At 34.8% G+C, this 12,093-nt stretch overlaps 1 pseudogene; it reads left to right on the top strand.

The window, feature by feature from the left end:
* LOC102741382 (proteasome maturation protein-like) overlaps positions 1 to 8,047 on the top strand; it is a 32,262-nt pseudogene extending 24,215 nt beyond the window's left edge.
* Positions 8,048 to 12,093: the final 4,046 nt, after the last annotated feature.

Below are 12,093 nucleotides of genomic sequence, written 5' to 3'. Positions count from 1 at the left end.
GCACGTCCTACCTTCCAGAAAGTGGTCGCTTTTCTGTTCAGAGAGTTGTTGCTGTTCCTTTCTTCGATCTCCTGTTGGGTTTGTAGGTGTTCAGAATGGTTTGATCCCTATCCAGCTGAATTCCTGAGAGGAGATGAAATCTAGGTCTCGTACTCCTCCCCCATCTTGCTCCGCCCACCCAACAGACACCATCTTAACCAAGTGATCAAGGTAAACATCACCAGGAATAACACATATCAACATCATGAACCCTTGATATGATGCCCTGAGAAGGGTACAATATTATTGTGGTACTTTTGAAAAGAATGCATAATCTCAATCTAAACATGACGAAACATCCGATCCCAAATTCAGGGTCATCCTCCTACAAAATTACTGATCAATACTCTTCAAATGTGTCATCTTCATGAAAGGCAAGGAAAGACAGAACTGCCATAGATGGTATAACAAGTACAAGTAACAACTAAATGTAATGTGGGACACTGTGTAGAATCCTAGAAAAGAAAAATAACATGGGAAATTGGTAAAATTTGAATAAGGTCTGTGGTTTCATTAATATTGTACAAGTGTTACTTTTCTGTTCTTGATAATTTTACTATGGTAATGCAAGATATTAACATTAGAGGAAGCAGCATGAGAGATATAAGAAACTCTTTGTACTATTCTTGAACACTTCTGTAAGTCTAAAATTAGATTAAATAGGTTTTGAATAAATTTTTAAAAGGGACTTTGAAGTAGAAACTTGGGGGCCCATGATGTCTTCAACTTCCTCATTTTGTACATTATAGGCCCCAAAATATTGAAGGACTTACCTACAGCACACAGTTTGGGAAAAGCCAAGATGAGAACTTCGAGCGTTGCCAAGTTTTCGGTATTACTTTCCTGTGGTCCAGTGTATAAAAATAAGAGCTTCATTCCTCAGAAATTGGTAACTGTTGGGCATCCTGTCTGAATTAGACCTTTGCTAGGAAGTTTCAGCTTCTGGGGTTTGCACAATGTGGAGATGAATGTCAAAATTCTTTTACATATCTTTTGTCATACTGTCAGTATGCATTACATTGACTAAATTACATTGAATAAATACAGCAGTGACAAAAATGCTCTATCGCAGATAGTCTTGCTTGTCTATACTGAAGATTAGTAAAGCTGCCAGATGTTACTAATTTAAGGGGAAAAAATCAAAATTTATAAACAAGATATATTTAATTATATTTATTCACATTTTAAAAAATCCTCAACTTTTGAAATGTGAATATCAAGATGCCTTAATTTGGGAAGAAATGTTTGATTCACAAAATAGTAAGTTATACAGGCTAGAAGCACACTTATTTAAAAAAATATTTTTCTTTAATTTCAAGCCATCAGTTATAACTTAAAGAAGCTTTATTTGTTTTTAGAACAGAGACAAGAACTATTTAACCTGCAATGCTGTCTCATTTCCTTATTCATTAACTGTCCAGTTTAGCATTCAGTCAATGAATGTTATCTTTAGGCCTGACAATAATTTTCCTAAATTTCTTTATTGAAAGGTATTCTTTTCATGTCCATCAAAGTAGAAATTAACAACAAAAAAAATATATTAAAAAATGTTAATGGTGGAAGCAAAAAAAAGGGGGGGGATCAGCTCTTACTTGGATTCATGTTATTTATAGATACAAGTCGTCAGGCATATATTTCCAAGCTGAGAGCCTTGGAAGTTTGGTAAGCCCCAGAACTACTCTTGAGAGTTACCTACGTGGTATGAAGTGAGTTAGGCCGGTCAGAGCTGCCTGTTTCCACATATCTCCACTGCTGAATTGCCCATTACCTGGGACTCCGGCATTAGTGTTTTAGAGATAATACCTATCTATGATGAGAGGAGAGAAAGCTTATCAGAGAGCCTTGGATTTGGGGTTGTAGAATGTTTTACCAATAATTATTTTTGTTGCCTTAGACATACCACTTTATATCTCTTGTTCTACATTTCCCTTCTGAAAAAGTTTCTTCAATTTTATCATTCTATCTCTAGTATTAAAGAAGATGCCACTAAAGTTCACAGAACCACTGTGCCTGGACCTTGTCTGACTCTATCACGGTGTTACCTTTCTATCTTCCTTGCCAGGAATATAATTCATATGCCAAATTTTAAACCAGTTTTAAATATTTGTATATAATCTTTTTTGTTCCTTTTCTTTTTTTAAATTTAAATTCAATTAATTTACATATAATGTATTATTAGTTTCAGAGGTAGAGTTCAGTGATTCATCAGTTGTATATAACACCCAGTGCTCATTCCATCACATGCCCTCCTTAAGGCCCACCACCGTGTTACACCATCTCCCCACCCCCCTTCTCTCCAGCAACCCTCAGTTTATTTCCTATGGTTAAGAGTCCCTTATGGTTTGTCTCCCTCTCTGATTACATCCTATTTTATTTGTCCCTCCCTTCCATTATGATCATCTGTTTTGTTTCTTAAATTCTACATGAATGAGATCATATGGCAATTGTCTTTCTCTGATTGACTTATTTCACTTAGCATAATACCCTCTAGTTCCATCCATGTCATTGCAAATGGCAAGATTTCATTTTTTGATGGCTGTGTAATATTCCATTGTATATATATACACCACATCTTTATCCATTCATCTGTGGAAGGACATTTGGGCTCTTTCCATAGTTTGGCTATTGTGGACATTGCTGCTATAAACATTGGGGTGCAGTTGCCCCTTCGGATCACTACATTTTTATCTTTGGGGTATATACCTAATAGTGCAATTGCTAGGTTGTAGGGTAGCTCTATTTTTAACTTTCTGAGGAACCTCATACTGTTTCCAGAGTGGCTGCACCAGTTTGCATTTCCACCAACAGTGTAAGAGGGTTCCCTCTTTCTCTGCATCCTTGCCAACATTTGTTGTTTCCTGATGTTAATTTTAGCCATTCTGACTGGTGTGAAGTGGTATCTCATTGTGGTTTCGAGTTGTATTTCCCTGATGCCGAGTGATGTGGAGCATTTTTTCATGTGTCTGTGGGCCATTTGGATGTCTTCTTTGGAGAATGTCTGTTCATGTCTTCTGCCTATTTCTTTTTTTTTTTAAATTTTATTTTATTATGTTAATCACCATACATTACATGATTAGTTTTTGATGTAGTGTTCCATGATTCATTGTTTGCTTATAACACCCAGTGCTCCATTCAATACATGACTATTTCCTTTGCTGTGCAGAAGCTTTTTATCTTGATGAAGTCTCAATGGCTCATTTTTGCCTTTGTTTTCCTTGCCTTTGGAGACATGTCTAGCAAGAAGTTGCTGTGGCCGAGGTCAAAGAGATGACTATCTGTGTTGTCCTCTAGGATTTTGATGGATTCCTGTCTCACATTTAGGTGTCTCATCCATTTTGAGTCTATTTTTGTGTGTGGTGTAAGGAAATGGTCCAGTTTCATTCTTCTGCATGTGACTGTCCAATTTTCCCAACACCATTTGTTGAAGAGACTGTCTTTTTGCCATTGGACATTCTTTCCTGCTTTGTCGAAGATTAGTTGAGGTCCATTTCTGGGCTCTCTATTCTGTTCCATTGATCTATGTGTCTGTTTTTTTGCCAGTACCATACTGTCTTGATGATGACAGCTTTGTAATAGAGCTGGAAGTCTGGAATTGTGATGCCGCCAGCTTTGGTTTTTTTTTTCAATATTCCCCTGGCTAGTCAAGGTCTTTTCTGGTTACATACAAATTTTATGATTATTTGTTCCAGCTCTGGGAAAAATGTTGATGGTATTTTGATAGGGATTGCATTGAATGTATAGATTGCTCTAGATAGCATAGACATTTTAATTACAATATTTGTTCTTCTAATCCATGAGCATGGAATGTTTTTCTATTTCTTTGTGTCTTCCTCAATTTTTTTCATGAGTGTTTTATGGTTTTCAGAGTACAGATCCTTTACCTCTTTGGTTTATTCCTAAGTGTAGTGAACAGGGAATGAGGTTCTGGGGCAAAACTCTCTTATCAAAAAACATACATTTGTCAGAGATAGTAAATATAACTTCCATTTAATGGTTTAAGGTTCAAATAACATTTTACACATATCACTTAATCTTCTAAATAGCCCTAAAATAGATATTATGTGATTTTATGGAAGTTGAATCTGGAGCTAAGAGAATGGATGCCTAGGATCATCCATTAGTTAGTAAAAGTTGGAGCACATCCAGCTACCCCACTTTCCACTCTATCATACTGTCTTGTGGACACACCAATTAGCATAAGTTATTTGATAAATGGAGAGTTCTGGAACCACATACGGACTCTTAAGTCTTTTTCAGTATCTGTGCTTAATAATAAGTGGGTGAAAGGAAAAGAGGAAGACAAGTATTATTTGACATTTTATTTTGTTTTAGCCTGTGCAGATGGTGCCTCCTTTGGGCATTTCTCCCTACAATCTCCTTACAGCATTCACATGGAATAAGCAGTGGTAGCTTGGGAAATTCTTTTATAGGAATACCTCTCTTGACTTTGAGGTATAGAAAGAGAAAGACTTTGAATGAATACACTTGAAAGTGAACACTGCATTATATGAGACTTGAAATACATCAAACCTAAAGAGCCTTACTTCTGAGCCTGTTCTTGAAAGGGCTTGAGAAGGCAGAATGAGTCATGTATATGATCGAAATTAAAGAAAAACTGTCCAAAATTCTCATTGACTGTCACATTTCTAAAGTTAAAAAAAGTGAAAAATGTGATTGTAGAGCAAGTCTCATCTTGAAATCCTAGAAAATGACAGTTCTTAGGACTGTAGGGAGGGGGCAAGGGAGGAAGACTGGTTATACAGAACAAAGAAAATTAAAGTAAAAATTCTTAGAGCTTAGAAAATATTAATTTTAGGTAAGAGAATAAATGAAATCTTTACTCAGGAAATCAGCAATAATAAGGCTGATTAGTCAAATTAAAAACCTTTGACTTCAGAATCATGATTACATAGATATGAGAAAAATCCTAGCTTGTGGTCCTGGGCAGCTCCTTAATTACTATATGTACGTACCTTATAGTACATTAAGTATGATATCTGCAATACAAAAATATTTTGTTCAGGAAAAGCTGTGAAATGGATACCATACACCTTTATTACCTCTCAACATACACTACTTCCCTTTTTGCTGTCCCTTTAACCAATACACGCCTAGTGCAGTGTTTGGGCAATGACTGCTTAGTTTCTATCCTGACATCACTCACTTACCAACCTACTGACCTTGGGCCAGTATCATAACCAGGAGATTCCAGGACCCTTAGCACAGTCTAAGGCCAAATCTATTCTGACTGGTTAGTGTCTGTACAATATTGATTTTTTTTAATATGACTAATAATACTCCCAGAATCAAGCACTCTCATTCATTGTTTGTAGATGCATAAAACATTTCATAAACATACACAAAACTGGTAACAGTAATTACTACTAGGGATGGAACTTAGATGAAGGAGGGAGAAGGAGGAATTTCTTTTCACCATATATGATTTAGTTAAGTTTGTACCATGAGTATATATTGTCTCATCAAAGCAGTGATTATTTTTTTATTAAATTGAGCAAACTTACAAACATAAATCTAGGGAATCTATAAAATAATTAATTGAAATAAGCATTTCTATGATTCCCCTTAGAGAAGCAGCATATAGGAATTAATGGTGTCCTATCTGCAGTATTTGTTTTTCATTTGTGTCTGAGCTGAAAACCTCTCATTCAATTTAGTACAAGTCAGTATTTGAAAGTATTTTGTAAAATCTTTCTTTTTTTCATTTTTAATTATCTGCAATAATTCTGAGAGGCAGTTGCCTTTATTACTGCATTTTATAGATAAGTATACTGGACTACAAAGATTTTTTTAAAAATTTTTATTTATTTATTTGAGATAGAGAAAGAGCAAGAGAGAGAGCATGAACAGAGGGGGAGGGGTAGAAGGAGAAGGAGAAGCAAGGAGACTGACTCAGGGCTTGTAGGGATCGATCCCAGGATCCCCAAATCATGACCTGAGCTGAAGGCAGATGCTTAACCAACTGAGCTACCCAGGCATCCCTGGACAAAGATATTAATTAACTTGCTTAAAATCACACAGTATATGAAAGATAAGATTCAAATCATTTTTTACTTTTTAAAAATTTTATTCCTGTTATTTTTAAAACAGATTTTATTTTTCAGAACAGTTTTAGGTTCATAGCAAAATTGAGCAGAAGGTATGAGATTTCCCATATAGCCTGTCCCCACACAAGCTTAGCTTACCCCATTATCAACATCCTTCAGTAGCATGGTACATTTCTTATAACTGATGAATCCACATTAACATATTATAATTACCCTAAGTCCATAGTTTAAATTAAGATTAATTCTTGGTGTTTTATATTCTATGGGTTTTGACAAGTATATAATGACATGTATCCATTATTATGGTATCATACACAGTATTTTCAATGCCTTAAGAATTCTCTACACTTTGCCTATTCACCCCTCTCTTTCCCCTAAGCTATGGCAACTACTGATATTTTTACTGTTTCATAGTTTTGTCTTTCCTGAATGTCATATAGTTGGAATCATACAGTAATTAACCTTTTCTGATTGGCCTCTTTCACTGAGGAATATGCATTTAAGTTACCTTTATGTCTTTTAATAGCTTGATAGCTCATTTCTTACTATCACTAAATAATACTCCATTACCTGGATGCACCACAGTTTATCCATTTGCCTACTGATGGACATCTTAATTGCTTCCATGTTTTGGCAATTATAAACAAAGCTGCTGTAGACACCCATGTGCAGGTTTTGGTGTGGATATACATTTTCAGTTCTTTGGGTAAATACCAAGGAGCGCGATTGCTGGATCATATGGTAACAGGCTATGTTTAATTTTGTAGAAAACCTCCAAACGGTCTTTCAAAATGATTCTATCATTTTGCATTCCCACAAGAAATGAATGAGAATCCCTGATGCTTCACACTTCATCCGCATTTGGTGTTGCCTGCTTTAGAGTTTAGCCACTCTGACAGGTGTGTAGTGGTATCTCATTGTTGTTTTAATTTGCATTTCTCTAATGACATATCATGTGAAGCATCTTTTCATATGTCTGTAACTTTTAAATTTGGGGGCCACAAATCTGTACACATTTTAAAACATTTGCCAGCAGATGTGGGAGGTCAACCTCTAGAATTAGAAATGAGCGGTAGCTGATGTCTGAGGGCTGAGGGGTTGTGTTTGGAACAGGCTGAGATAGATATCAGAGGACTTGGATCCCAGCTACAGGACAGTATTCCAGTTACTAAACTTTCAACAAGTGGACCTTTTGAAAGTCATGATTTTCTTTGGAAAGACTTTTCTTATGTGAAAAATTAATTTTCCCTAGTCATTCTCTTGAATTATCAGGAAAAAAAAAACCACTTTGCAGCTTGTTAGGTACTGAATTGTACCCCCCAAATTCATAAATGGAAGCCCTAACTCCCAATGTGACAGCATTGGGAGATAGGGCCTTTAATGAGGTAATTAAGGTGAAATGAGGTCATAAGGGTGAGACCATAATTTCATCAATGTCCCCATAAGAAGCAGAAGAAACAGCAGAGACTTGCATGTGCAAAGGGCATGTGAGGACACAGAGAGAAGGCAGCTGTCTGTGAGCCAAGGACAGAGACCTTGGGAGAAACTCACCCTGCCAGTATTTTGATTTTGGACTTCCTGCTTTCACAGTGTGGAAAAATAAATTTCTGTTGTTTAAGCCACCTGGTCTGTGGTGGCTGTTTTGTTATGGCAGCCCTAGCTGACAAAAATACAGCTCAACAAAAATGAAATGAATTTATCCACATTAAGACACACCCAGGGTCTATGTGCTCTACGAAAATTACAAGTTACAAATGGAATTTAAGGCACTGCAGTGTATTCAGTATCTTCCATTTTGTCCTGGCTCAAATCTTTCACTGGATATTTTGAGTAGTAATGATGAAACTACCGGTTTTTTTAAAGATATTTTTAATGATCCATAACAAAATAAAGGAATGGGAGAACCCCTTGTGATGGCAGAATATAAACTTGGTTTACTATAATGCAGTTGCACCATTCATGAAAATAGAAGGATTGCATCTTGTTCATATTTGTCTTTTTACTATAATTTGATGTACACAACATTAAAAGTACTGACACATAGCAGTTTTTGCCCCCCAAAAGTAAAATTCTGCTCCTGCAAAAACAGACCAACATAATATATGCTAAAAGCATGAATCCTCCAGTATAACATTTTGTCTGATTTAAAATGATTCAAAACATTTAGCAAATGACATGACAACTAAAGGAACACAGTTGGATTTTCTTGTCTCAAAAACTTTACTTAAATATTTTATATCATGTTGATGTATTTTTATATTTATTTTTAATTTATTGTAGAAAAACTCAACTATATCTAGAAATAGAAAGAAAAGCATAATAAAGTCCTTTACCATTACCCATCATCAACAGTTATCAACACCTGGTCCATCTTGTGTTATTTATACTCCTACCTATTTCCTCTTTTTAAGTCATTTCTGAGCAAACCTAAGATGTTGTATTGTTTCATCTGTAAACACTTCAGTATGTTTCTCTGAAATAGCCCTTTTTTAAAGATACCCATGTTTTCATTATTATTCTAAAAATTTAACAATAAATCCCTAATATTGGAAAAGATTAATCATTTTTCAAATCTTTCCAATTTTCTCACAAATGCCACAATTGTTTTTACAGTTTTTTTTTAAATTAGGAATCAACTAAGTACTAAACATTGCAATTAGTTCAGATATCTCTTAATTCCCTTTTAGTATGTAAGTATTCTCTCATCTCTCTTTTTAAATTACTTGCAACTTATTTATTGATTTAGAAATAAGATCCTTTGTCCAGTAGTTTCCTACAGTTTAGTTTTTGCTGATTGCATCCCTCATGTGTCTTTTAACATGTTCTTCTCTCTTTTTCAGAAGAGGTCATGGAGAGAACATGACTGCCAGTTGACCTTCGAGCTGGACCTGGGCAATCAGAGGCTCCCTGCCCTTTCCTCTATCCTTGGAAAGTAGCTCCACCCTCCATTTCAACAGTGGCAACCATTTTCAAGGGCTTAGCCCTGAGAGAAAGTAATGTGTTATTGAGACCATCTGGAGGGTATACATGACTGAGTCCAGTAAGGCTTCTGCACAACTTTTAAGATTTTGGTGGACAGGTGAGGAGATCTACTCATCCGGTGGCCACCCAAGACAAACCTCGTAAGTAAGTTTTCTTGCTTATTAAACCTGCCAACTACCAAACTGAAATGGTTCGCTTCTTTCTTTGGTCTCTCCTTGGCCTCTCACATTTCACCTGGGAAATTACAGAGTTTGTGAGCCAATGTTCTTGTGTATTTTTCTATAGATTAAAACTCGAGGCATGATAAGATGCACATTTATTAATTTTTCTTTTTTTTTTTTTAGCAATACTGTTTCATAGATAGTGTTGTTTGTCTCAAATGAGGTGCATAATGTGTGTTTATCTTGTGTTCTGGTGTTAGCAGTTGTTGATCAGTATCTAGATTAACTAATTCATTTGAGTATATAAAATAATATTATAATTCTATATATTGCATTATTTTATTATCTGCAGTTCTCCCTTAAAAGTAAACTTCTCTCTGCTGTGTGATTATCCAAAAGAACAGTTATTGTAGAAAACAATTGGGTACATGCCTAATTTTTTACATTTATTTCACAATATAATGAGTCCATTTACCAGCATTTGAAGATAATAATGAGTAATTATTATTTTTTTAGTACCATGATGAACTCATATACTTAAATATATTTTAGGTGTTCAAATGCTCTTACTTTCAATGCTTAAATTTTCTTCTCTTCACTGAGTGTAAGACTCTTCAATTACTACTGAGTCCTTTACCATGACCCTCAGTATATTTGAGATATTTTTTGCTATCTAAGCTAAAATGTTTCCATGCAGACTTTGTATGGTTCCTTCCATTATTTTCAAGGAGTCTTGGTTTGTTTTATATGAAAATTATATATCAAGACCACAATGTGGGCAATGAGAATGTTTTTTGCTACCAGATTGTCATTGTTTTAAGAATTTTCCAATGAACATGGATAGGAAAATCACTTTCTAAATTTTATATTTAGTGATTGCATTTCAATTTAATTGTATTTTATAATTACTAATATATTGTACAATTATAAACTCAAACTTATTAAACTATATATATAAATTATGTGTGTGTATATATATATAAATATATATATATTTAGAATCTACATTTATCCCTATCAACTGCAACTTAATTCCCAACTCTCTTGAGTGACCAACTAGAAATAGTTTTTTTATTTGTTTTATTTTATATTCTCTCTCTCTCTCCCCTCCCCCTTTCCTGCTTCTGAAGCAGGAAAGTTAGAAAATTTATTATGTCAGTATAGCTGAAAAACGGTGGACCAGTGTTGTAGCAGGTGTTGAAAAGATTTGGAAGGTAGAGCCAACAGCATTTGATGATAGATTGTATGGGAAGAGTGAGGGAATGAGGGAAAACAAGAATAACTCTCACATTTTTGGCATAAGCAAGAGGGTAAATGGAGATGACACTTGATGAGCTAGGAAAGACTGGGGGAGAAGTATATTTGAACGGGAAGAAGATTGAGAATTATTTGGATTTGTCAAGTTTGATATGCCTAGCAAACATCCAAGATTGGATTCAAGTACAGTTGGATATAGTCCCCAACCAGAATGTAAGCTCCAAGAGGACAGCTACTTTTGTGTGTTTGATTCACTGCTGTAGCTTCAGAACTTAAAAGAGACATATAACAGGTGTTCAATAAATATTCATTGAGTGAATAAGCAAATAAATAAGCATTAAAATATATCTTAGAATGTAGCAAATATGTCTCTTCTTATTCCAAATGTCCACCTCTCCAGTCCATATAATTTTAATCTTCTACTTAAATCTGTATATAGTTTCAGTTTACAGAAATCATGATACAGGGACCATTTAATTCCTAATAGAAGAAATAAAAAAGTAACAGGCAGATGAGCCTTATCAGTCAATCAACTACTTAGATTTTAGTCTTTTGTTATCTTTATATCTGGTAGCTTATCATCAGTTTTTTTTTCTTTCTGAGGTAAAATTTGAAACACAAAGAGAAACGAATGAAGGCTTTGTAATAGGTTCTCAGTGTGGTCTTGAATATAGTTGAATCTCAGTCCCAGTGTTTCACAGTATGTCACTAGGGCATAGTAACACAAAGCAGCTTTTCTACCTGCTCAGAGATCTCTAGTCTTGGTCTGTTGGTATAAGATGGTTTTCCATGTACTATACCCTATTTTAAGCTTTCATGAGGCTTTTATACTTGCTTAACCAATATTTTCTGAGGTGACTACAAAAATGATATATTTATTGTTGATTAACCTTGGTCTTCTTTTTGGCCTCAGAATTTCAGAGAGAGATGCCTTATTTTCTCTACTTTCTTGACAAAGCAAATGCTGGAAAAAATGAGATTGACATTTATTCTAGATCACTCATTACATCATCACTTAAAACTGGATTAGCCCTTGTAGACCTAGCAGTGACACCAAGTCATTATTTTAAATTGCAGCATGGGTGATCAGAGATGGTGACACTCAGGTATGCATGAACAAGGGTTCTCATTTAGGAGGAGAATGTGAATTACTTGTTTTTATTCAACACATGTTTTCTAGTGCTTTTCTATGGTATGCTGAGTCTGAGATCCTAGGTTTCATTTGAACTGTTATCAGCATAAGCTGCTGTGATATTGACTGATTTGTAACTAGTTTCATCAAAGTTTTTATAGGATCCTGCAAGATTTTGTCTCAGTACTTCTGAATGTAAACTTTACAATCATGAATGAAGTGCTAAAATAATATTATACCACTATGATTGTATTTGTTATTTAAGGGCTTACTATAATCAATACATTTGAGCTTGAGTTATATACAAAGGTTTTGTTTTGTTTTTTAACTGTCTATTCTATAGTACAGTATAGTTTGAATCTGAAACATGCAAGTTAATTCAGCAGTAATTAACTCACTGTAAGGAAGTTTAAATAGCTGGCAAATAAAAATTTCAGGAATCCTTTCTATATTTATG

The sequence above is a fragment of the Leptonychotes weddellii genome, chromosome 10, assembly GCF_054177405.1.
Source record: "Leptonychotes weddellii isolate Sample4059 chromosome 10, ASM5417740v2, whole genome shotgun sequence".
In the NCBI taxonomy this organism is placed as follows: domain Eukaryota; kingdom Metazoa; phylum Chordata; class Mammalia; order Carnivora; family Phocidae; genus Leptonychotes; species Leptonychotes weddellii.
Note: the sequence above shows the minus strand (reverse complement) of the source record. Positions and strands in the feature narration are given on the sequence as shown.